This window comes from Chrysoperla carnea, chromosome 2, assembly GCF_905475395.1.
Source record: "Chrysoperla carnea chromosome 2, inChrCarn1.1, whole genome shotgun sequence".
In the NCBI taxonomy this organism is placed as follows: domain Eukaryota; kingdom Metazoa; phylum Arthropoda; class Insecta; order Neuroptera; family Chrysopidae; genus Chrysoperla; species Chrysoperla carnea.
Window position 1 is genome coordinate 67,281,696 of NC_058338.1, and position 27,707 is coordinate 67,309,402.

The 27,707-nt window shown below is 29.1% G+C and overlaps 1 protein-coding gene across 1 annotated transcript in view; it reads left to right on the plus strand.

Annotated features, from left to right (window-relative positions):
• The window catches only part of LOC123292458 (cubilin-like), a 321,907-nt gene that overhangs the window by 47,963 nt on the left and 246,237 nt on the right, over positions 1-27,707 (plus strand). The window lies entirely within an intron of this gene.

Here is a 27,707-nt window from a genome sequence, read left to right on the forward strand (position 1 = left end):
AGAATTTGGCTAGAATAATAGTGAGAATAATTTTATTTAAATGTTTACCGTGGAAAGACAAATTAAAGCAATAAATAGTTCATCAGAATAATCATTCAAATTTCTTTTTTTTTCCACTTTTAATAAGCCAAATGCTTATTTTAAAATGCTTATAATAGTTTAAATACATTGATCAAATTTTCTTTAGTTTATCGAAAAAACGATTTGTTATTCTTGGTGATGTCATTAAAAAAACTGATATTTACATAAATTTTATCAACAAGGTATGTAAATTTAGAATGAATTAGGATAAAGATTGTAGTATGTGGAACGGTTGGAAACTTGGGAGCTTACGGTATTGGTGTCAAAATTTTATTGATATAAATGGCGCCTAGATTAAACGAAAAAAATTTACCTTTTTATAATTTGAAGTAAATATGACTGAAAATTAGTAAGAAGTAGGCTAGAAATGTTTTTGGAGTGATTCTAACAATTGAATAAAAGTCCGTTGTGACTCGCATTTGGGGCTTTTCTACCTTCAAAGCTCAGAAGTTTTTTCTTAAATAAATATTTTTAACTGTCTACTAAAAAGAGGGGTGTATCTGCGTCTCTGATGTGCCACAAATGAATCGATCATACGTTTTATGTCCAGAATTTCTTTAAATTTTTTATTTAATACAAGCAGCCAACCCGGCGTTGCTCAGGTTAAAATACATCGCATGTTTAATGGTATAAATAATATTTAAGAATCCATTTTTTAACGTAAATATTACAAATTTCTATATATCGTCGAATATCGAAATTTCTAGTACCAGAACACTCTAGAATATTCAAATAGTTCGTTCTTTTTCACTTGTCAAAATCACTTGAATTTGTTTCATTACTGTTCACTCTTAATTTCAATTAATCTTCTCTCGACTGTAAACACGATCAGATTGACGGAAAGTCGCTGGATTTTGGATAATATACCGTCGAATTTATAAATTTCTAGTACCAGAAAATTTAGTTGTATATCACTTTCAAAGTTAGAAACATTTTCAAAAATTTAATTTGATTAATATGCTTTCCATTTATTCTCGCTTTGGTTTCCTTTTAGATTCGAACTCTGTGGTTTCTCAAGAAAAACTGATTCAAGTCACCGAGAGTCTCCTTTTATACCCTGAGATTATTCTAGAGGCTTCTGGTTAAAATGAATGTTCGAGAGAAGGGTTTTATTCTATTCTATTGGTTTCTATTATCATTTTTCTTGTTAGAAAATCGTTAAATTTAGTAAAATTTATATCCAGGCAGAATATTTTAATATAAATAACTTACTTTTAACAAAAAAAACCCTTGAAAAAACACTAAACTTGGTTGAAACTAAAAGATTTTAATTTTGGATAAAAGCCCAGAAAGTTGGTGCCTTGTTCTGGTTTGATAGTTCTACTAGTCGCCCAGAGATGGTTCCAACAACTCTCGGCTGTCAATTTAAAGTTGATAATGATTGTAGTTGTCAATTTAAACAAACTTTCTAGATCATTTCCAGAATTTTCTAGAAAATTTCGAATCGATTTTGACCGTTACACACATTTTGTAACTTTCTAGATCATTCCAGAAATTTGTTCTGAAAATTTTCGAAAGTTCACATGAGTAAAAAAAGGACAGATATATATTTTTTCACATTTTTGCCACCCACAACCACCCACTTTCATTCATCCAAGGGATATTTACCGCCCCAACGCGAAGTTGATTGGAGTAGGTGATCATAGAGAAAACCCTGTCTTCACGTACTAACATTAGCATTTTATATATATTGATTGATGATCAATGACCTGTTTAAAATTAGGAAACACCCTATATGTGGAAAAAAAATTGAAGAATAAAATTGTTATGACGAAAAAGGTGCAAGTCAGAACCACCAATATCTATATAATATACAGAAACAGTTGTTATAGATACAAGAATGAATGTTATGTGCATAATATTCTTTGTATGCAAGAAATGGGCAACCAATTTTTATAAAACTTGTATGGATGTGTATTTCCGTTTTTTGTTATACTTTTATACCGGGAATATTGAATTCCGGTTTGTTCTTCATAGTCTATACTTACATATATATTTGAATGAATATATTTGCCATACTCTCTTTTTTTCTGCTGTCTTTCTTGTATATTCCTGGGATATATATCTGTATATATGTATATAATTTTTTTTCTTCTTTTATTCTAGTGAAATATTTTCAATTTAAATGTCTCAAATACAATATAATATGAAATGATATTTGTATGTATGCATATTATATTTGTATCAAGTAAAATATCTTTAATTTATAATAATTTTTTATTATGATTTCACATGGAAAATAGTTTTTAACAAGTATGCTAAACTAGTTGATGCCCGCGATCTTTGAAATGAATTCATAGTTTGTATGTCAATTAGGCTACCCTATTTTATATCGTCTGGTTGCAGTTTTGGTTTTATGATCAAATTAGGTAAAATATGACTGAATTAAAGAGTTTATCTTGTTTACGGATCCGTGGGTTTCATGTAGAAATGTAAAAAGGCTTGGTGATTCGAAAATGCTTTAAATTGAAGTGAACACTTCTTTTTGCTCCTTTTTTTATTATTTATAATAGTTTTTTATATAAATTGAAAAAAACAAAGTTTTTCCAAAGTTTTAAGTTTTGACGAAAGTCAAAACTTAAACATCTTTTTTTTTTCGAAAAGCATGACATTTGCAGAAAAATATTTCCAACAAAAATTATTTCTTTTAAAATTATCTTTATATTGATTTGTAACCCCGAACTAAAAAAAGAGGTGTTATAAGTTTGACTACTATGTGTGTGTGTTTGTTTGTCTGTGGCATCGTAGAGCCTAAACGAATGACACGATTTTGATTTTTGTTTTTTCTTTAAAAGGTAATTTAATAGAGAGAGAGATATGTTTCAAATGCGAGTTCAGGGTTCCGCCCCGAAAAATTTGTCTGGGGTTTTTTAAATTTTGTAAATTGGTAGAGTAAATTTTGAAACAAACAGTATTTGTTTAACTATTTCTATTTTAACTAAGAATTACTATTCAGAATTCTAAACCTAAGTTTAAGAAGTCTAAATTAGTAAATTATTTGAAAGAAAATAAAAAACCCAAAAAACAATCTTAATACTTTATTCAAGAAAATAAAGGTTTGATTATTTAAAAATCAGAGTATAGAAAGTAATTATTTTTTTGAAAAAAGTATTTTTTGACCAGTTTCCTTATTAAGAACATATATTCTTGCAACTGTGTGATGATGCACGCACATTGCAAAAGCATGCTACTGTTTCAAAATATTTTAGATATGCTATGGTTTTTTTTTACTGTCGTCTACTATCATTCCAACATTCAATTCAAATTTTATTCATTCTCAGAACATGAATTGATAAGTATCACGTCTTGTTTTAAATCAAAACCTTCTTAAAATATTTCTTCTTCTTGACTTAACAAAAAAAGACGTAATTCACATTTTTTTCATACTCATAATTTGATAAGTATCACGTCTTGTTCTGATTCAAAACCCTCTTAAGATTTATCTAAAGATTGCTTTTACTTGACTATTACCATTCAATGGTATTTAGTTTATAGCAGCAGGTTATGAAATTAGAAATCCTTCAGTATTTCGTGATTGATTCATGACTTTGCTCTGGGGGAATAAGATGGCCATATGAAGAATACCTAATTTTAGTCCAATAAAATGAAGATTTAAATTACCATCAAAACGGAAGCCTGCATTTTTGAATATAAGTTCGTTTTGACATAAATTTTAAGTATACATAGTTAAAAATATTGAATTCTATTTATGGGGTAGAAAAACATGAAAAACAACCCCCAAAATCACCTTTTTGGAAAATATCTCGTAAACACACTAACATGTGGAAAAGCTTAAATGTAGATATCAAAACTTTTTTTAATATCATTTCTTATCACCTTTGACGTATTTGCAAAACTGAGATATTTGCAATAATTAAATCTAATTTATAGCTCAGCCGCATATAAAAGCAAAAAACAGAAATTTTAAAAAAACAGAAATATCCAACCGTTTTGGTATGAAAGTGTACTGCTTATAATTAAATATAAATACTATTTTAGCTATTTTTCTTTAATTATTTCAATTTTGTTATAAAGCATGCACTATGTCACTGAAAACTAAAACACAAAGTTAAAATGGCGATGTATTTGTATAGCTTGTAAGTAAGTAATAAGTAAGCTTGGCTTTCTTTCTGTGATATTTTTATGCATGTCCACGAAATATGAAATGAGTTAGTCATCGAATGCTTATTTTTTTTAATATGCGCTATCATAGGAACATTGGTAGCCTCATATTTTATTTTGATTTGTAAAATTGGTCATAATCGCTAAACCATATTTTATAAATATTACACAGGAATAATAGAATATAGAATAGGTTTTTTGATAGTCATTTCGCATGTTTTTGGTAACTTTTCTAAATTAACAACATTTACAAACTGTTCTTTAATATTCTGCTTTGGCTTGATAAAATAAATCATTAAGACAGCATACAATAAAGTTGATAAAGCTCCAATTATTTGAAAAATAAAAACAGATATAAAACAAAAATCTATCAGTTGTTTTTACTACTAAAGTAGAATAAGTTCGTTTATAGGGTCAATAAGTATTTTATTTATATATATTCAGTGGTTCAGAAACTTTGTCTACCATACTATGAATTTCTTAAAGAACTGGCCTGTTTGGTATCGTAGCAGTTTGAGTTGAAATGACGTGAATATCTGTAGCAAGCTTTATGGACATCATCTCTAATCTTCTTAAGTCTAATGTGCCTTAATATCTATGCATTTGGTGAAATATGTAAAAGGTGATAACACCGCATTTAGGGTAAGAAAAAGAATATTTCAAAATGTTGACTTTCAACACAAAATTTAGATTTTGTGTGATTTGAACGGTTAATTAAAAAATTTCAAAAAAAATTGATAAAAAATGAGTGATTTTCCCGGTTTTTTAATGGGATGCCTTGACTTAAGAAAATTGAAGAAGGAAGAGGAATTTATGTGATCGGTTTCACTCAATTTTTCAGAAAAATAATCAAATGAATTGAAATTCGTCAATTTTGAATCAAAATCACTCTAGAAAGACAACAGAGACAAAATAAATTTTCCACTTTTTCGAATTATTTAAGTTTAGGGATCACACAACAACCGGATAAAAATTCGTAAAAATCATAAATATTTTGTTTGTGATAATAGCCTACCTTCTTATGACGTTAAACTTTAATAGCATGGCCTTATTCTAGGTGAATTTCTTAAAAAACAAGTATAATAAAATATACTGGAAGATTGGGAAATTATTAGAGAAATTTGATTCGATTTTTAAATTGAAACAATATTGTACTTGCCCTAGTTTGTTATAACTACCATTTCTCAACAACCTCTTCTATAGTTAATATCAATTAAAGCTACATTTTTTTTGGTTAATGTTTTTTTTGAGCCACCCAATAAAAACTTTCTTTCTATAAAAGATTCGTTGTTTGGAAAGTCATCTTTTTTCGTATTTTATTTCTGCTTGTATATGGTGGGCTCTATTGTGTTATATTTTTCTTATACATTAATAATTGAGTCTTAAGCTCTTTAAATACAAACGTGATTTGTATATCTTAATTTTAACAAACGTCTACTCATAGAAAATGTATTCGATGTGTAGCAGTTTTCTAGTTGTTGAGGCTTTGTACATAGTAAGTACTTTTTCATTAATGTAGATAGAGAAATTACCAGTACGTAACTAGAAACTATTTTAAATAGAATTATAAGGAAAAAACAAAAAATAAAAACTGCATTTGGCATCCACGCTTATAGTCATAGAAACGAAACACTAAAAATGGCAAATTCGAAAAATTTGAGCAGTAAGTCGGATTTGAATACTGTTTTCGGTATTCGATTCTTTAGAGCGTCAGGAAATTTTGTGAATAATATGAAATTTACATAAATTAAATGTATTTTATACCTGAATTTTAAATTAACCGTAAATATACTAAATTCGCAATTCGGTTAATAGTGATGAAAATGATTCCAAACTTGTTCACGGTGGTTTTTGGAGTCGCTGAAAACGAATGTTGCAACAAAATTGATCTACGAAGTATCCCGTGTCCAGGGTACCTTTAACACTCTGTGTACTCCGGGCAACAGGTACCTGATGCCCCATTCTGTCACGATATTCGTATAAGCGACCTAAAAAATTCTTGAGTTACGAGTTTGGACCGATTATTATAATGAATTTCCCGAAAACTCCTACCGGAATTGATCCGTTTATCCTGGGCACTAGGTATCTTGGACACCAATTCTACCACAATATTCGTGTTCAGCGACCCGCTAACGCGAATTTAGTATATTTACATCACTATTAACCGAATTGAGAGTTTACTAATTTTCGGATAATTTAAAATGCAATTATAAAAAGCATTTTATTTATACAAATTGCATATTTTTAATTTCTTATAAATCAATTTTGGTCACAAAATTTCCTGACGATCTAACGAATCGAATCCCGAAAACCACATTCAAATCTGACTTCCTGTTCTAATTATTCGAACTTCATTACATCGTTTCTGCGACTATTATAATTTTAGTAAAAGCGAAATAAAAAAGCGAGCGTGCCTTACAGTAGTCGTATACGACGTGTAACATAAAATCTGATATGTTATCCTACACTGAAATTGACATTAAATATATGTGAAGTCAAAATTTAATTAGCTTGGTAAATGTTTAAGAATTAGAAATATTAGAGAAAAACAAAATTACCCATGTAATTAATTAGTTAGCTTTTTCAAGCGTAGCGAAAACCCAAAGCAAGACCAAAGGCTGCAGCCTTAATTTTCAAAGAATATAAAGCTTTTTTTTAAAGGTGCTTGAGCGAAGGTCAGTGGGTTAAAGAATATTAAGTGGTGGTATTTGTTTCAAAGTTAGCAAGCATTTGCTCCTTTTCCATACGTGATATAAAATTAATTTTTCATTCTAGCTGTAAATAAATTTGCTGACTTAAAAGTTTTTTAACAAATTTTTATTTTCAAAAATCTGTTATGTTATATTATGTTTGTGTTATTAAATATTTGAGTTTTGCTGTTGACAGATTTATTTATTTATATTATTATACGATAGTTTTGTATTGTGTTTTTGAAAACGATGAATTGTATTTTAAAATTTTATATTTTTTAGTTTTCTTTTTTGAGGTATAAAAATTTTGTGGTAAAAATATTTTTATTATATTCTTATTGTATAAATGAGAAGTTGAAAAAGTTTTATTATTTATTTTGTCAGTTCGTTGTGGGGGTGGGGGTGGGTAAGTTGGTTTGTTGTGGACTATAAAAACTCTTGATATTATAAATAAACTCGTAATATAGTATGCTTGCCTCTCTTTTGGCTAATATTACGCAGTTTGGCAAAAATGAAGTGCCATGTGATTATAGTGATATAATTGAGTCATAAAGGCTTAGTATAAAGATAAGAGATAAAAACTTGTAATCTAGGCAGTTTAGTAATTAGAATGGAAAATATTTTTTAATTAATTAAAAGGAAAAAAAAGCTAAATTTTTCTCTAAATCTTTTGCAATCTTTCAAAAAATTTATATCCGAATCTGCTAGAACTTTTTGAGCGTGTTGCCAGTACCTAAATAAAGTTAATTGGATAGCGATTAGCATTAGTTCATTTTAGTTCCTGTTGCAAAGTTATCAGTTTTTGTACTAAAGCAAACATAAAAAGAAACGTCCGTGAAACTTTAATTTCATTACAACTCCAATGACTTGAAACTTTTTCATTTTCAGATAATGCTTTAAAAAGTGTTTGATATATATTTTTCAAAAAATGTCAACTTTTTCAATTATTTGAAGATAAATATTCCGAATTTCAATAGCCAATAACTCGGAAAGCATTGACTTTTCGAAATATGTTTTAATGGTACTTTTCTACCCCTAATTCATTTTCATCTTAAATTTATTCACCCCCGAGAATAGGTAGGTCTCACACCCTGAGCAAGATCGCACAAATTTTTTTAATTTCTTTATGCTAGCTTTTAACATAGCCGTCGAAATTTTTTTTATAAAGATTCATTGACTGGCCCTGGACATCATTGTTTTGATGCACCTTGTAAAAGATTCGATTACAAGTTTTATTAATTTTTTATGAGTACATAAAATGAAATGCAATCTCAGTTTTTACTGATTGATTTCTCAATGTTTCATGAACTCTCGTTTCTTATAATTGAATACTTTAATGCTCTAATGTTTTATCGAAAATTAAAGTTCTAATTTTTATTGTCTGGAAATGAACAATTTCTGCTTATTATTGTATTATCTTGTTGACAGAAATGAACCAATTCGTTGTGTGCGTAGTCATGGTAGGGACTATAAAATCGATGCCAGCGCTTCCAGTGAAAAATTTTGGCGACAAAGGAGGCTGTTATGACTAATTTGCAGTTCTTTACACGTTAATCTTATAGAAAATGTCAAAATTAAAATTATTGAAAAACACTAATTAATTAATCTTAATCCATTAAAAATTGTGAAAATAAGAAATCAAATTGCACAAATATTAATTTTCAAATGTAAATTATCATAATTATATATTTAAATTTGTGAGACAATAATATTTATAAGTCATAAATGCAATCCATAAAATTATATATGCATCCATACAATTCTATAATTAAAGTGGTGTATCGTTACCATGGAAGCGCCTCCAATAAAACTCACACACGGTGCGAATTGGGTGTTTTCAAGTATCAATATATATTTTCTATCATTTATATTCGTAACGATTACAAAATTTAGACTAAATATAATATATCCTCATATATTGCAAAAATAAAGGGAACTGTATAATATATAAGATTAATATTGTTTGGAAAAGAATATTTAATTATAAACTACAAACAAAACAAGTGAAAACAAACAATTGACTGAGTAAATTGTTGAAATAGCATGTATATACTGTGTTGATTACACTGTCACATTACTCATACATACATGTCACACAAATACATATAACTGATATATCCATATAATACTATACAATTTGCCATAATTAAAAAAAATGTTTATTTTTTAATAAGGAACATTTTTTACATTTAAACTTTTTTTCTATCTCTAACGGCTTACAAAATGGGTCCTACGGACCCAAGACCCAATTGACCTATGTTGCTCATTAACGAACTTGACCTCACTTTTTACGTCCTCAGCAAACTACAAAAATTTCAGCTTGATATCTCTTTTCGTTTTTGAGTAATCGTGATGACGGTGGACAGACGACAAACGACAGACGACAGACGACGGATGACGGATGACAGACAGACAGGCAGACAACCGGAAATGGACTAACTAGATGATTCTATGAACACCTATACCAAAATTTTTTTCGTAGCATCAATATGTTTAAGAGTTACAAACTTGGGACTAAACTTAATATACTATGTATATTTCATATATTAATGGTATAAAAATTGCTTTTTTAATAAAACGAAAGACGCTTAAAAAACTAAATAATTTACTAAGTTTTAATTTTTTTTTTTTTGTAATTAAATCATAAAATATGATTACTAGTAGCTGTACTACAATCTCTGTTTAAAATTTTTATACCATTCCCAAGTTTGTTATACCATGCATATATGTAACATGCAAGGTATATTTAGTTTATTATACCATGCATATATGTAATATGCAAGGTATATTAAGTTAAGTCCCAATAATATCACTTAATTAGTCCATTTCCGGTTGTCTGTCTGTCTGTCTGTCGTCTGTCGTCTGTCATCACGATTACTCAAAAACGAAAAGAGATATCAATGGGTCATGGGTCTGTAGGACCCATTTTGTAAACCGTTAGTGATAGAACAAAAGTTTTAATATCAAAAATATTCCTTATAAAAAAATAACCATTTTTTTTAAACATTTTTTCGTAAAAATCACTGTTTACCCGTGAGGGCGAAAATTAGGCGTAATTTGTATAGTATGTAATTATGGGAATATCAGTTATGTATGTGTGACATTTATGTATCAACACTGTCTATGCATGGTATTTCAACAATTTACTCAGTCAATTGTTTGTTTTCACTTGTTTAAACAATAAAAAAAAAAAAAAATTAAAAGCATGTAGGAACATAATAAAAAGTTACGTTTAATAATCTATTGCATCCCGCTGATTTTCTGTATAGTTACGAAACTGGAAAATTATTTGTTTTACTAAATTATGTTTTTACTTGAATTTATATGTTTTATACAGGATACCCCGAAACTCTTGCATTGGAGCGATAGAGTGGTATAAAGGATAAATTCGAGGAAGATAGTTTTCTAACACTTTTTGAATCCGGTATATTGTTAAAAAGATATTGCCTCGTAAATCTCTCGATTATAAGTAAAATTGCCACAGAGAAGTTCTTGAAGTTTTCAATATATCCTTATGTTTCATAGCCAGAACAATGTATTAACGCCGTTTTATATTGATTTCTATGTATGCGTGCTTGATCGATTCGCATTAACATCAAGAAGTGCTGAAAGAACTGAGAAAAGTGGTACGTAAAAAGATAAAAATTAACATGTTTATTTAAAAATTAGTAAACTGGAAATTTTTATGATTAGTTATGATTAGTAAAGTTGTACAAGGAATACGAGAAAAGGCTTCCTTCCGGGCTGACACTTATATTCTTGCATACGCTTGTTATAAACGAGCTGAAACTGGAATTAACTGCTTTACGGTAGGCTGCCACAGTTAATGCCACGAACAGGTCACACACGCGAGTAACGATATTTAACTTCAAATGATCATATCTCCGGGAAAAATCAAGTAAGAGATGTCTTGTTTAGCATAAAATATTTTCTTTTCTTTTATAGGAAAATAATAAAACATATTCGTATTTTATTAAATTGTACATAAAAAAAAACGTTTAAATAAAATACATGAGTTTTTTCGTTAAATTTCATGATTTTGAAGTGGTGTAACATTCTTTTAAACGATACTGGCTTATTTCCCGACACCTAAATTAAATATTTTGACCTGTAGATTGAAAATAAGATGTCTTTGAGTTTTATACATTATTCATTAGAATCCGAGATATACGCGAAAATATCTTAAAAAGCGCTATTTTCCCGATTCACGAAATTTTTTAATATTTTTTATTCTAGGTTATATTTTTGAAAATTCTTTTTTTCTAGGTGTTACTTTTAAAGAATAATAATAACTGTTTGCGGAGTTATAACTGCAAAAATCATTGTCTACATGACTGGTAGCGTTATGAACAATTAAATTGTTTATAACAAAATACTTGATAATTTGTCGAAAATACGACTTAAATTTTCGGATTAAGCTGCCCAAAATACGACGAAAGCTATTGGTCGTTTTCGTGAATCTCAATGTACCACGAAAGCCCTAATTTTATGTTTTAGGTGTATCGTGTTTTTATTTATGGGTTTTTTTAGTTTTTAAACAACTTTGTTCCTATTTTTATTATGAAACTATTTTTTACATTTATTCCAAATTTTTTTGTACTTTATGAGTCAAAGTTTCTCATTCATGATACTTTTAATAACTTTTGTTATATTAACACATTATACCACTTAACATATGAGAGTGAGAATATACACTTAAATGGAAAATGCCATTACGTATTTTCATTTGGACAAAGAGAACGAAACGAAAAAATTATACAGAAGCCGGCACTCGAATCCGGATTCTCTAGATATCCGGTCTAGGATGACTTTGTTCTTTAGACTTGAAATTAATATTTCATGGTTTGAAAAGCTATACTATGACTTAGATAGAATATTCCGATATATAGACAAAAGCATCTACATTTACAAATTTTACTCATTTGAGACTTAAAGAAAGGTATAAAGTTTAAACTGCATAACTGTATGTACAGATATGAAACTGAAACTTGCATACAAAATTCAATCTAATGGATATATTATGTACATATGTTGTAGCCGGATTGTAATTTCAGCAGTATATTATAATCCGGCTAGCCATATTTTAATTTCTCTTTCAATAAATGTTCAAAAACTACCCCAAAATCCGTGATATCTCATACTTTAACTCAATGGGTTGGTGTAAGATTATATGGGTTGAGTTAACATTAACATCTGGGTATGTTTGATAGCTCATATGTAGCCGGACTACAGTATAGCTGGAATTAAATATGAAATTACATACATAGTACAGTAGAACCTGGTAAAATGAGACATCAAGGGACTTGCAAGCTTGTCTTACTTGTAGAGGTATTCCACTTACCCAGTGTCTCAGATATCCAGGGACAAATAAATATCTGTCTCATATACAGAGGGCTCCATTAATAGAAGTCAGAATACAGGTTATTTCACTTATAGAGGTGCGATTTTTAAATAAAATAACGTATTATCAATATCATTACTGCCACAAAAGTATTGAACACCAAGCCCTCGCGCAAAATCGCCTTTTCTTTCATCATCAGTTCAGTTATTGGAACGTTTTTGTTATACAAAGTTGCTTTACCCATGTTAGCAAATACTGTTCAAGTTCAGGATATTCTGATAAACAAAGGTACATGTTTTAGTTCTCCTTGTCTCCTCTTCAGAACATTGCGATTGAATATTATCTTTATTCTGAATTATTCTTCAAAGAGTAGGTTTTGTAACTTTAGTTCGACACAGACTTCATCGCGTGAATTCTCACTTTCATAAACGGATATTAACTTCAGTTTTTTACGTACTGATTAGGATTTGAGTCTTCGCTTTGGAATTTTCAATTAAACATCTGTTTGATACTAAAGCCAAATTAACTGAAGGTTATTGAAGGGAATTTGCGGACAGAATAAGAATAAATAAGTAAACAAACAAAACGATGTTATCTCAGTTTTCAGTTACAGAGGTTAATGCATATGAAATTCACTCGCTGTCTCAGTTATAGGAACTATGACGATAAAATTGAAAGATCGAATCCCATATATAGAGGTTTGCTTCGTCCCACTGAGTTAATTCAGTACCAAAGTGTTGGAACCTCAGCATGAGTTCCAGATATGGAGGTTTCTCACTAACCCAGGTCTCACTTAACCAAGTTCCACTGTATAACAAAATGATAGTATTGTTTGTATGTAAATGTTCGATTATTATAAGAAGCAAAGTAGTTTTATCAAAATTGTTGAACTTTGATATCTCTTTGTAATATGGATGGTGTACTTGAAAATTTGCATAACTAATGTATGTTAAAATATATTATAATTCTATAATAAAAGGATGTTGGGAATATTAAGTTTGATTTCAATTGTTTTCATTTAAATTTTGTAAAGTAATAAGTTCATCTCATTCATTAAATTGTTATAAATATATTCTTATTATTTTATCATTTTATGTATGTTTTTGAAAACAACAAAAGTTAACTTAAACTGTCATTGAGTGCGACATTATCAAATGTATTGTAATATTTGTTTAATACGCTGCCCCTTAAACAAACGATGCATGTAGGAAAAATCTAATGAATCTTGGATCTCGAAAAAATTGACTGTTTCTAAATAAAATAATTTTAAAGCTTATTTCTAAGTCTATGAAAGAGAAGAAGCAAAGCATGCAAAGAAGAGATCTTTGCATGTTTGAAAGCTTATTCATTGTTTTTTGAATCGAAATATTTACTATAAAGCAAATATACATTTTTTTTTAAAACTTGATGAGACGGGATATTAAAAACTCAAAAAGCCCTGGGCGACTGAAATTGAGTAATTTTTTGCAGATATGTGTACTTTAAAATTATCTCTTTTATTTAGAATAGCAAAACCAATAAAAAAAAGTTCAAAGCTGTGGATACGAACAAAAATTTCGATTGATGAAATACGCTGTTTTTTTATTTTTACTAAAAAATTTCTGCAATTTTACCACAATTGTGGATAAAAACATGTATTTTGTCGCCATATGTTAAAAAATAAAAAGCTAAACAAGAAAATTTTACAGTCCCTATATAAGAAAAGCAAATTTCTTCATTTGCATAAAATTTTGTTTTTTCCAAATGTTTTCCAGATGTGTAAAAGTTATTATAAAGTCCAAAACTTTAATTTAATATACACAGTAAAACAATAAAATAACACAATAAAAACAAACTGAAATAAGGATGAACTTAAATGTCAACATGACTCATCACTGCATCGGATTTTAAACTTTCTAATAGAAAATCTGTTTGGAAAGAAGGTGCATTTTTGTAGACATTTATTTTGTATTTGGAAAATAATTGGAGTGCATTTTAAATTATGGCGGTAGTATTGAAAACGGCCGTAATAATATTGCCGGACGATATTTATGTTTATAATATTAAAATATATTACTAAAAGTGAGGCATACAACGTGTTTGGTGAAATAACCCAACAAAATTTGGAATAAAAATTCCTATTCGTTAATGGGGGATGAGTTTTAGCTATGTTTAAAAACAGTTTTTTGTTCGTTATGCTGATTAAAAAGATCATCAGCCCAGTCCTTCTTTAAGCTTATGTAGAGCTGTAAAATTTGGTTTGTAAAATTTCTATTTGAGTCCAATAAAATGAAGATTTCAACTACCATCAAAACGGAAGTATGCATTTTTTAATTAAGTTCGTCTTGACATAAACTTGAAGTACATAAAAAATATTGAATTCTATTTAGGAGGTAGAAAAACATTAAAAACTACCCGTAAAATCATTTTTTTGGAAATATCTCGAAAACAACGAAAATATGGAAAAAAGTTTTTAGTAAAAACTGTAGATATAAAAATTTTCTACAAAATCATTATACCATGTATATATGAAATATACATAGTATATTAAGTTTAGTCCCAAGTCTGTAACGTTCAAAAATAATGATGCAAGGAAAAAAATTTTGTCATAGGTGTTCATAAAATCACCTAATTAGTCCATTTCCGGTTGTCCGTCCGTCCGTCCGTCCGTCTGTGGACACGATAACTCAAAAACGAAAAAAGATATCGAGCTGAAATTTTTACAGCGTACTCAGGACGTAAAAAGTGAGGTCAAGTTCGTAAATGAGCATCATAGGTCAATTGGGTCTTGGGTCCGTAGGACCCATCTTGTAAACCGTTAGAGATAGAACAAAAGTTTAAATGAAAAAAATGTTCCTTATCAAAAATTAAACAACTTTTGTTTGAAACATTTTTTCGTAAACATCACTGTTTTCCCGTGAGGTCGCCAATTAGGCGGAAATTTTATAATATGTACTATACTTGATTATCAGTTATGTATGTGTCACATGTTTGTATGTGTTATGTGATAAAGAAATCAACACTGACTATGCATGGTATTTCAACAATTAACTCAGTCAATTGTTTGTTTTCACTTGTTTCTAATTAATTTTAACGTATTTGCAATAGAATCGAGATATTTGCAATAATCAAACCTAATTCACAGTTCAGCCGCATAAAATATAAAAATATTTATCCCCGAAAAATCGGAAAAACCACCTAAAATTACTTTTTTCAGTTCTGTACATGCTAGAAAGATGGAATATTTTTATGCGGCTGAACTATAAATTAGATTTGTTTGTTATAAATGTTTTGGTTTCTATTGCAAGTACGTCAAAAGTGATTACGCCATCTACTTTTTTATTTATTTAAATCCTGTTCCCATCTCTTCGTATGTTTTGGAGATATTTTCAAAAAAGTTTGGGGGTAGTTTTTAATGTTTTCCATCCCCCAAATAGAATTCAATATTTTTTAACTATGTATACTTCAAATTCATGTCCAAAAGAAATTATATTAAAAATTGCAGATTTACATTTTGATGGTAATTTAAATCTGCTATCGAAATTGTGAACAATATTTTTTGAACACTCTGTATATAGGATAAGAGATAGTAAATATGCATATATTGAAGAAAGAAGTAAAATTACAAATTTCACATATACATTCTTCATACAATAAAAGAAGGTGCTCGTTCGTTCGACACCAAATTAAATTTCCCTCGAGTTAGAGCTTGTTCTTCTTCGTCTTCGTCGTTCGCAATCCTTACTTTACTATACATCTGGTTGCTGCTTAGCTAGCTAGCTGTTGGAGTGATGGGTAGCTTATGTATTTGTGTTATTGTTGTTGTTGCTATGCTACTATCCTAATGTTTACACGTCTGACTAGCTAATGATATAAATATACTTCACTATAACATCTTGCACAAGTTTTACAGTAATATCTTCAGATAAGATGTTTCCACTATATACAAAATATGTTCAAAATAACTGTTATTAACTTGCTATCTCTTCTACAAATGCAGCTATTTCAGGGCATTAGTTAAGACACAAACTAACACAATAATCATCGGGTCTATAAAACCCACAGCTCTCACAACAAAGTGGATGAGATAACATTGGCTCATTTTGAATTTTTTGGCGAACATTTTATTTTAAATTTCTTAAGGTCAACAGTACATTCTTACCTTTTAACAAAGTTGAAGAAGGAGCAACTAAGAGGTAGTGAGCTTCCTCCAAGGCTGTTACATGTCGTTCCTAAACATTGTCAAGGTTTTCCTTCTATTTTGGTTTTGGTACTATCAGCAAGGTATCATTATACCCTGTATATATGAAATATATATCAAAGTATAATAATTTTAGTCTCAAGTTTGTAACGCTTAGAAATATTGATAATATGAACAAAATTTTGATTTAGGTGCTCTTAAAATCTTAATTAGTTCATTTTCGACTGCCCGTTCGTCTGCCAACATGGTGAATCAGAAATGAAAAGGAATATTAGGCTAAATTTTTATAGCGTGCTTCGGACGCGAAAAGTTAGTTTGAGTTCGTAATGAGTAAGATAGGTCAAGTTTGTTGGATGCATCTTGTAAAATGTTAGACGTGAAAGACAATTTTAAATATAGGAAATGTTTCTTATAAAAAATCAAACAACTTTTGTTTGATACACTTTTTTGTAAACATCATTATTTATCCATGAGAGCCCAAATAAGGACAAAACTTTGTTGTTCATTTTCTCCAAGATTATAAAAGGTAAGGAGTAGAAAATTTGCAGGAATCTTTAAATAGTGGTCTTCTAAAATATTCTGGAAAAAATTCTAGAAAATACTTTAGAAATATTCGAAAAGTCGCCGTGTGTTGGTTTTTAAGACTCTTCTAATTTATATAAAAATAATGCAAGAAATGACATTTAACACTGCTATACAGGATATTTCTACAATTAAGTCAGTCAATTGTTTGTTCGCATTTTCGTTTCAATTCGATTATTGATCGTACCGAAACAAGAAATGAGGAGTTAATTTCAGATAAGCCAGGAATTCTTCATTCGTAAATTGGTTATCGTGGGCTCTTACTCTTTTATTGTAATGCATAATTCATATTAAATAATAATATGAGCTATGAAACTATGAATTATAAAACGTGCATAAATAAAATGTTAAAAAAGAAATAATTTTCTCTTAAATGAGAAAATTAAACTAACCACGCCCTTTAATATTAACAAAGAGTTTGAACATTGAAATAGTTTTATTAAATATACTTTGAGTATAGTTTAACTAACTTTCTTAAATAAATATTAATATAGAGACATTTGATACACTGAGATTCTCTTTTTCATTTTTGTTAAGTCTGTTTCATTTTTCCTTCCTATTCTGATCCTGATCCCCATCCTGATCTATTATAATTGTGAAATTTTGTGAGGATGTATGGATGTATCAAACTACTTATACCTGCTTACCCATAGGTATGCCACTAGTTCGAGTTACATCTAGGCATATAACTATCACCAGTATGACAGATTAGGTATTATGGATGTTATATGAAATTGCAAAAGTGACTTGTGTCGTGGCTTCGATGTCTGTTGTATGCTTGCTGAGAATAGGGGTCAACACATGTATATAATACCTCTCACTTAGATGCATTGCTTAACGCATGTATTATGTCATTCTCGTGATATTTATATGCCTAGATGTCAATCGAACTAGTGGTATATTTTAAACATATAAGAACATGTCACATTTGAGAGTTATAATCATTCGTTTTTTTTTTTCTATAAATTCTTAACTATTTTCTTAAAATCTATTATATACTGCCTGCCTTTATACATGTAGGGGGTTGTTTAAATCCTTCTAACCAATTATAACCAATTTCTATCCCTATATATTTTATATATTTTTCTATATATGCTTGTTCGTGTGTTAGTTGTTACGTTTTCACGAACAAACTACTGAATGGATTTGAATGAAACTCAAAAATTAAATTTAAAAACTATTAATTTAGGTTAACATATCACTACATCATCTATGACCACCATCCGTTAGGCTTCAAATACAGTAATAATAATAATAACAATAAAAATATTTTAAAATTTCGTTTTATACCATCTATGAGCATCATTTTGAACCATAAATTAAAGATTTCTATGAAAATGTTAAAAAAGATACAATTTACGGCCATCTGTTCTGATTTACTATTGTATGACTATTTTACGTTTAAGAAAAAATTGAAAACTGTACATATTACCTGTGTAAAACTATACCTAACACTATTTCGAGTGTTATAGAATAGGGATAAGTGAGAGCTAAAGAGGTGAAGGCCATAACGCGGTGGTCTTGACCAACCATTACTTTTAAATTCAGCGAATAGAGCGGGTATTAAGCTAGTGTTAAAATAAAAGCCATTATAGTGAGCTGATCTCATTTATTCGATTTGTAATTTGCTTTGTAAATAAAATTCAAATAAAAAAATTTAATATTTGTTTATCGAAATACGAATATGTTGTTTATCGAAACAATTGATGGTTTTCGGAAAATTCTATATTTGACAAAAGTTTCGGAAAAGCAATCTTAAGTGTGCAATATCAAACTGGTGAATACATTCAGAAACTTACGTGTGCCGTCCAAAACTATTAATTATATGAAATTTGTTTCCAAAATATAAAATTTGTATTCCATTTTAAAATAATGTGTATGTGTGTGTCCATATATAGAGGTCGTAAAGTGGTGATAGATTAGAGGGCCTTATTTTCTCACTTCTAATTTGGAGGAAGAAATAAAAAGTATTTCAGTATTGTCTAATATGAGAGAAATCCGGTCAGTGAACAGTGTGGATATAAAATCGAACACGTAGTAGTATCTTTCTTCGCGTACTTTTTTTATAATCTTAATTAATATCTCTTAATTAAGTGCGATATCTGATTTCAAACTTTCAATTGACAGAAACTTTTTAGTCAAGGAAAATTGTTCTGCTTTTTTACGAAATGTTTTTCAGAATTTCATTTTTCATCAAAAGAACATGCCAGAGCTGAAAAAATCATAGATGTTTCAACAAATATAATGCGTGTTTTATGTTATCACTTGCTGAATTTCTTCTCAATTAATGCAAGATTTAAATAATTTGCATACTTCTTAGAAGCAAACACAATGATATGGATCCCTCACCATCTTCCGTTTTTCATTTTTTTTTTAAATGCCATATTATTTGAGGAAAACCTTCATTAAAATTATGTGTGGCTATATCTACACAAATAAAAATATACGAAAAATCTTAAAGATATTCGCACTATTAAATGATATACTAAAAAACATTTTTGAGGTTAGATCAATAGGGGATAGATATATTGTCGATGTGTTTTGCATTTATATATAAATGTTATTAGGAATTATAATATAAGAAGAAATTATGTAAATATGTTTAGTACGTTTTCAAAGGAAAACGTGTTTTGAAATGCGAACGATGTGAGGCATGATGGTAGAACGATAGGAGAAAGTATAAGAGAGATAAGGTACCGCTATATAAATAAATATATGCAGATATTGTGAGATGTTTAAATAAATTCATTTCGAAATATCATCTTTAGGTATATTTTATTGACAATTGCTATGTTTAAAGCGAGTGTGATTCTGAAATTGTTACTGTTGAAAATTATAAGTGAATTCAAGTATTTTGAAAAAAAATAGGAGTAAAAAACGAAACAATTACTATTAGAATATTTTAATATAAAACAAATATTTTGAAATAATTGATCAAAGGATTTAATCTGTCTAGCTAATTTTACAAACCAACATTTTCTGATAACGATTGTATAACAGGTTTCTAATTTTAGAGTTGACCCTACATTTTGTAAGGCGAAAGTTATTTTGTTTACAGGCTAACAATATCAGAAAATGTGCATGTGAAATCAGTTTTATTAGAATCCAAGACGATTTTCAATGCATAATTCAAACTCTTGATTGGATATAAATTAGTTTCGAAAGTGCACACTTTGAATATAGAAAATACTCGACTTTCTTAAAGCGTTTTGTGATAACATCTGTAAAAAATGACAATTGTGGAATCAATTTTCATATGTTAACCGGGCGATAAGGCATCATCGCGTAGAGCGCAAATTGTGAATTTGAGGTCAACAAGCACGACAAGTAGCTGTATGCAGCAAATAAGAACTCAGAATGTCTATTTTATAGTAAAATTATTTTCAGGGTTGGAAAAAATCGGCAAAATAATTACATGTAGTGTTTATCTAGTGTCAGTTGCCTATTGTGTTTAGAACTAATATTTCGAGGACATATTCTTTTTCTACAAATTAAATCTTGTAAAATATGTATAAGATAGAAGTTAATCAAGAACCTAGGAGGTATTGAAGATTAAAAGCCACCACACGCTCAAGTTTAACTCTCGAGAGGTTTAGTCTTTGCCCAAGAATCCCCTTCAAAATTGTAAAATATCAGAGGTATAACCAAATCTAAATTATGCAGATCTAAAATCTAGGAGGCTTAGAAGATAGATAAAAACCTCAATAGAGAGGTTGGATATTTGCAGGTTTAATTAACAATCTATTTCGGACTAATAAAATTTTTCTCGCTCTAAATAGATTCCAATAAATAAATTACTAGCAAGAAAGGAATTAAAAATTCATAATTAACTCGATTATGTTTATTATAATTATTAAGCTTAAAATCAACTAAGCATACAATTTTGTATATAATAAAAAAACAACAGCGTTTCTAGTAATATCTACTCTAAAATGTTCCACCAATTTACTTTACATGATGTTTTCGTGTTTATTTATGCATTAACTGAAACATGAAAATGGTGAATATATAAAATAAAAATGTTATATTTGTTTAAAAAATAAGCGATCATTCAAAATAAAACATGCAAAGGTGGATACAACTTTTAGAGGAATGGACAATAACTTTGTTTATGCGAAAATCGCGTAAATCTGTTACACTGGTGATCATTTTTATTGTAATTTATTTTCGCAAACTTTTTTATGATAAACGTGTTATTTTATGCAGATTTCTTGTCTTATTACGAATGTAGGTAAATGGCAGTTTTTTTTGTTGTAAAAACGATTGTATATAGTTGCTTCTGTTTTTATAAACTTATATTTTCATGCAATCCCATATTCTCTGGTCACTTTCCGAATGTGATGTAATGGAATAGGTTCTTGAATCGAGGGAAATTAATTCGTTACACATTTGACGCAACTTATGAATTATAGTTGTCGTTAAAAAATGGTGGTCACTATTATCATTAATTTTCTTGCCATTAAATTCTCAGGTCCCACAAACTGCTTGTTTAATGAATAACTTTATTTTGTTGCAATATTCAGGCACGGTGTTTGTTTTCAGAAACGGTGATCGTTATTTCTTGAAAAACTTGGCATAATTTATTTTAATGTAGTTTACGCACAAACTGTTTTTTCAGATAAAGACAAGTGCACATTAATCGAGGTATAAAACTGAGAAAAAAATCCGGGAATCAACTCTTCGCCAATTGGTTTTTATGAGAGTCGGTGGGACAAGTTTGTCTGAATGTACTCAAGAAAATCATATTCATACAAACCTGCGCTTTTTTTTATTTACGTCTATAAAATGGGATAGAAGTACACCACTTCCGGACACAACATTTTCTTTATTTAAAATTTCAAAAAAACCATTGGATTTTTCATTTTGAACAATTTTCAGCATTAGTGACATTTTTTACCTAACCTCACTCGAGATTTAAGCACTTGAAAAATGATGACGTTGTGGACGAAAATGACGATTATTTTGTGGTTTCGGTCAACAATTTAAGTAGAAAGCCATAAGATATTATATGTTGGACGATTCAAAGTATTTTTGAACTCTTGACAATTTTTATCAAACCTCACCGTTTTGATATACAGGATGGGCCATTTTAATCTATACACGCAAATGTCTTGTTTTGTAGTCAACCACCCAAAAAAAAAAAAAACTTAAACAAAAGTTGCAGAGTTTGATGGGGGGCATTATGTTCTGACATAAGAGTCATGGACACAGGTGAATGTTCTCTATTGCACTTTTAAACTTTTGGCTAAAGCATTTTCCGTAGTTAGCGTCCTTTCTTTGGATTAAATATAAGTAAGGCTTAATAAAATTAAGTCGTATTTCCATCGAAAGCTAACGTTTTTCGAAAAAAAGTTTTAGACAAAATTTTTTTTTTTTTTTTTTTTTTGAGGATCAATTTACTAATTGAAAGTTTTATTCTATCTTTTACCGTTTAGGATCTTAATTGGAAAATTAAGATAATTTTCGATTGGTTAACTACAAAACGAGATATTTAAGTGTATAGATTAAAATGGCCCACCCTGTATAAGCGTTTAAATAAAGTAATGCACAGGTTTTTGCTGAAAATTAGTTATTGAAAAAAATTAATATTATTCTGTGATTCTGGTGGAAAATTTTATGCGAATATATATGACTTTTTATTTTGGGTAGTTTTAAACAGTTTTTGACTCTTGACATCGTTTTTGATTTTCGGAGGGAAAACAAAAATCTTCTATTAGATACTTAAAAATGTATATTTATTTAAAGAATAAGCGATCATTCAACATAAAAATATTGTGAACGACTTTTATTCAGAACAATTTTAAATCACTGCCACATCATAAAACATCACTACTCACTACTCGTCTTGTTAATTTTATTATCAAACAAGAAGAACGATGAATGTGTTGTAACAGAAGGGCGTTAACCAGAAACGATGCGATGCGATGGTGGATGATGGTAGTATGATGTTTGATGATGACGATACTATGTTCATGATGATGCTACTGCTGCTCATGATGACGACGATGGCCAACGATGATGGTGGCAGTAGTGTGTCACTGTATGTTCGTTCTTTGCCAAAAGAAAATATCAAGGTGGAAGAAAATATTCATCAGTTTCTGTTTGTATAGTGTGATTATTTAAAGTTCATACATAAGTAATATGATATTCCTACCCATATCCCTATATATTATAAATATGAAAGTAAGGATGTTTGTTTGTTTGTTACGATTTCACGCAAAAACTACCGAATGGATTTGAATGAAACTCTAAAAAAATATTACTCATACACTAGAACAACACATGAGCTATAATTTATAAAGATATATTAAAAAAAATATTAAATTTTGTCCGAGATTTTACTGGCTCGTATATGATCATCATTTTGATCCATCAATTAAAGATTTCTGTAGAAATTTAAAATATTAATTGAAAACTGTGAATATATTTTAGCTGTGTAAACCAATCCCTTCGAATGTTATGGAAGTGCATAAGTGAGATCGAGAGAGGTGGAGGCGTGGTTTTTACTTTTTAGCTCCGTGAAGCGGGTGGATATGAAGCTAGTATGGATGGATGCTTTTAACTTAATCATGCCAGAACGTCTGAACGAATCTGGATGAAATTTGGCAAAGACACAGATTATAGTCTGGAATTGTACATAGGCTTTTTATCTCGAAAAAATACACGGTCCCTATGGGACAGCATACAGGAAACGTGTTTTTAAAGAGTTTTGTAAAAGTTCGTGAAAATGATTATCAGAACTTTTTTCTGAAGAAGGCTTGAATAATTTACACAGTAACAATAAAAACTCTCAAATTCTCTTTTAATCGGGGTTAACACCTCTCTCTTTTAATCGCGGGTAGCACCACTATCTTTTAATTGCGGGTAAAACAGCCGGGCACAGCTAGTTGCTTAAAAAAAAAACGAATAAATTATAATTCCTCCTTACTCATAGGCAAAATATCCGTGCATAAAATACATCTTGGTTACATGCTTACTTCTTCTTATATACAAAAAAATTCTCGGGGGCAAAATTTTTGATTGTACCCCAACCTTAACTTAATTGTAGAAAAATTGACAAAATCGGTACATTTACAGTTTAAAAAAAATAAGGGTATGGAATTTGCTTTATTTGTTTTAAACGAATTTTTTAGGAAATTTTCTGGTAAACAAAGAAAATGTAGTAGGTATATGCCTCCGTTGTGGTCTAACTGATATATTAACAAAAATTCAATACCAAAACTGAAAGAGTTAAAGCCAAAGCGGAAATATTAACGTTAACGTGTTTTTGATTTAAAACAGTCTCATACTACTTTAAACGAACGATATAAAAATTATCTAGATCACTGGATATGTGATAAAATTGTCAGTTTTATGGTATCGTGCATATTTAGGAGAGAGCAGAACAGAGAGAGAAACACAAACACACCCAAAGTATGATGGTATGCCGTGTCTAGGATGATAAAATGAGAGATTATTAGATTCACATCATATCAACTTTGAAGATAAACTATGTCGTTAACTTACTAGTTATGTAAAATTGGCTTAAGGATAAAAGTTTATTCTTGATTTTAAATGATAAACAATGCATGCATACATACATACATATAGTATCTCTACCACGCTAAGAGTAGAAGAAATTTTATTATTACCATGATGGTGAAATATAAGGTGAAAAAGGTATGTGTGTGTCTATATAGTACAGAGTGGGGCAGACAAATGCGCGATTATGAAAACGTTGTATAACGAAATCCCATAAATTTTTTCCAAATTATTTTTTCACACTGAAAATACCTACAGTATTGTAAAAAAGTTTTGGTTTATTGCACGGAACTTACATATAAACCAAATGTATGCTTTGTAGTAAAATAATGTGTTATTTTTAGCTTTTCAATCATCAATACTCCTATAGTCATGTCTGTTCATCAAATGATAGATCGTCAATGAACTCATAATTAAATTAAAATTTTTCAAATTAAAATCATCGACAACCTTATTTTTTTATGGCATTATTATAAACTACAAGATTATATAAATATCTTAGATAGTTTTTTATCACACTCTCTAGATTTTTTGATATAGAAATATCCAATTGAAAAGGATTGCCTATATGATTCATCATTTTTCAGACAACTTTGGACGATAAAATAATACTAAAATGCATTAAGAGTATACGCATTAAGAATAATTAAAAATCATAAAAATATTTCTAAAATTCAATTGACTAAAATTTCACTGTCAAATTCAATGATCAGCTGTTATCAGCATTATTTTGATTATGAATAAAAAGTTATAATATATATTATTGTTATATTTATTAACAATTAAAAACATTTAATTATGATACCTTTCATAAACGCGTTATATATAATATAATATAAGGAATTTGATTATATTTCAAATTTGTGGCCCCAATGCGTTTCAATATTTCCGATTAACAACAGAGATAGAAACTAAATTATGATAATACAATAGAGTCTTGATAACTTAAACCTCCATAACGTTAAAACCTCTGCAAATTAATAAATTATTTTGTTCCTTTTCCCGCGGAGCCCTTGAGATTTTGTCTCTATGAATCAAAAATATATATACACACTAGAGACGTAAGACTAAGAGTCAAGTGAAGAAGTCAGTATCAAGCGAAGGATCATCTCGTCCATATGGATCAATTGGTAACATTTTGGTTGAAATTACACTTTTATGTTTAACCTTGTTCTTTTGACTGATTGACATCATCAACGTCAATAATATCAGAAAAATAGACCTGCAGTCAACATCATGGATACAGAACATTACACCATCAACAACTTATGCATAACTCAGTGATCGTCGTTCCAGTTTATGTTACACCATTGATGTAGTGTATTCAATAAACACTTTTCTGGATTCTACTCTTCCCTGCTGTTATATGTAACATTGGGCTTTTTTGCATCGGATTTCCTCACTAACTAGGGGGAGTAATGACAACTCAAGTTATTTAACAATCTGTTGATTTTAAACTTATTGGGATTCTACTGTAAAAATTAAATTAAATCAAAATTATACGGTAAATCGTTTAGAATTTTTTGAAGTGTACATTTGAGATATAAGTTCTATCTTAAGAAAGGTTTTTTAAAAAAAATCAACTGAGCCAATTTTTTAGAAAAATCTTTAAGTTAATATTGTTGATAAAATAAATTTGTAGGGTACGTTTTCCTTTTGTCCATCACGTTTATCCTGTCATTCATTCAATCACAAAACAATCAATCAATCGGATCTGATAAGAAGTAGTTGAAATCCTAAATTGCCTTAAAAGCAGAATTAATTCTCAGAACTTATTTAACAAAAAAGCGTTTTCAAGTATCAAGTAGTTGAAGGTGGTAAAAAAATAATTTGAATTTTACATTATGTTTTTGTCATAGTCTTCGAAATCACACACTATTTTGCCCTACACTGTGCATAGCAACATATACCTATTTATCATACATAACGAGTAACGAGTCTATGTTGTCTATGCCTGTGCATCAGAGACTTATTTTTTAAATTCTTTGGTAGATAAAGATGTTAATTTCCTGATTAATAACTTTCTGATTTTCATACTTAAGTTAGCAGGAGATCTGGTAGTTTAGGGTTAAAGGAATATATGAAAACAACATGTTTTCATTGTTTAGCAAGAGTTTTAAAATTCATAAAGGATTGGCAGTAAATAAAACTTGCAATTTTCATGTGAATTCTATAGTTGGAATAGTGATTCAACTTTATCAAATGTTAAATGAGAAATCTAAAGCAATCAAAGAATCTAAACCAAAACGCCTTTGAGTTTTACCTCAAATACAATACATGTGTAAGAGACTAAGACAATTTAAATCAATCTTTTTTGTCAAACAAAGGTTTTTATTTCTACTTTCGGTATGAAAACAAGTAAATTTATCAGAAAGGTAAAAATTATTACATTCTTGAGTTCAATTTTTATTTTTAAGTTCAACGAGTATATAGAATGCTGCTGCATTATTGTCTTTAAGAATTTAAAATTATTTATTCGATATTGAAATTTTAAAATTTCTTCTAAAATATTTGTATACGAATATTATTAAGTTCTTCAAGAGGAATATACAGTGTGTCCCCGGATAGAGGTAACTATACTTGTAAATTTTCTTATTTTGCATTTTTAGAAAAAAAGTCATTATTTAAAGAAAATTTTGCCTATTCTGAAAAGTATGTAGGAATATTTAAAACTTCTAAATAATGTACAAGTTTCCAACGTCCGGTTTCAGATTGTAAAATCTGTCATCGTGATATAATCTTCTTTGAAATATCAAGAACATCGGCTCGAAAGTTTTGTATAAACACACTTATCTACTTATTGTGTTTCTTTGAAAATGAAATTTCTGCCTGACTTTATCATAACTGAAATATTAAAATATAATTGACTAGCTGTATTTCCTTGCGCTCCCACCATATTTATTAAAATAATTTGTTTGAGACACAAAAATTTGAGAAAAGAGACGAAAATTCGAAATGAAAGGGGAAAGATGTGTTCTTAAACTTTCTATATGATATCGTATCTAAAATAATATTTTGTTGAAAAGAGAAACAGAAAAAAAGTGACAGAAAAAGACAGAAATGTTTTCTATTCGTTTTTCTACTTCCATTTTGTTTCGAAGAATGGATTTGTTGATATTATTGGGAACACACACGGTACTATGGCGAAAATTACGAATTATGGCAAGCAGCTGATATTCGAAGTCTGCTG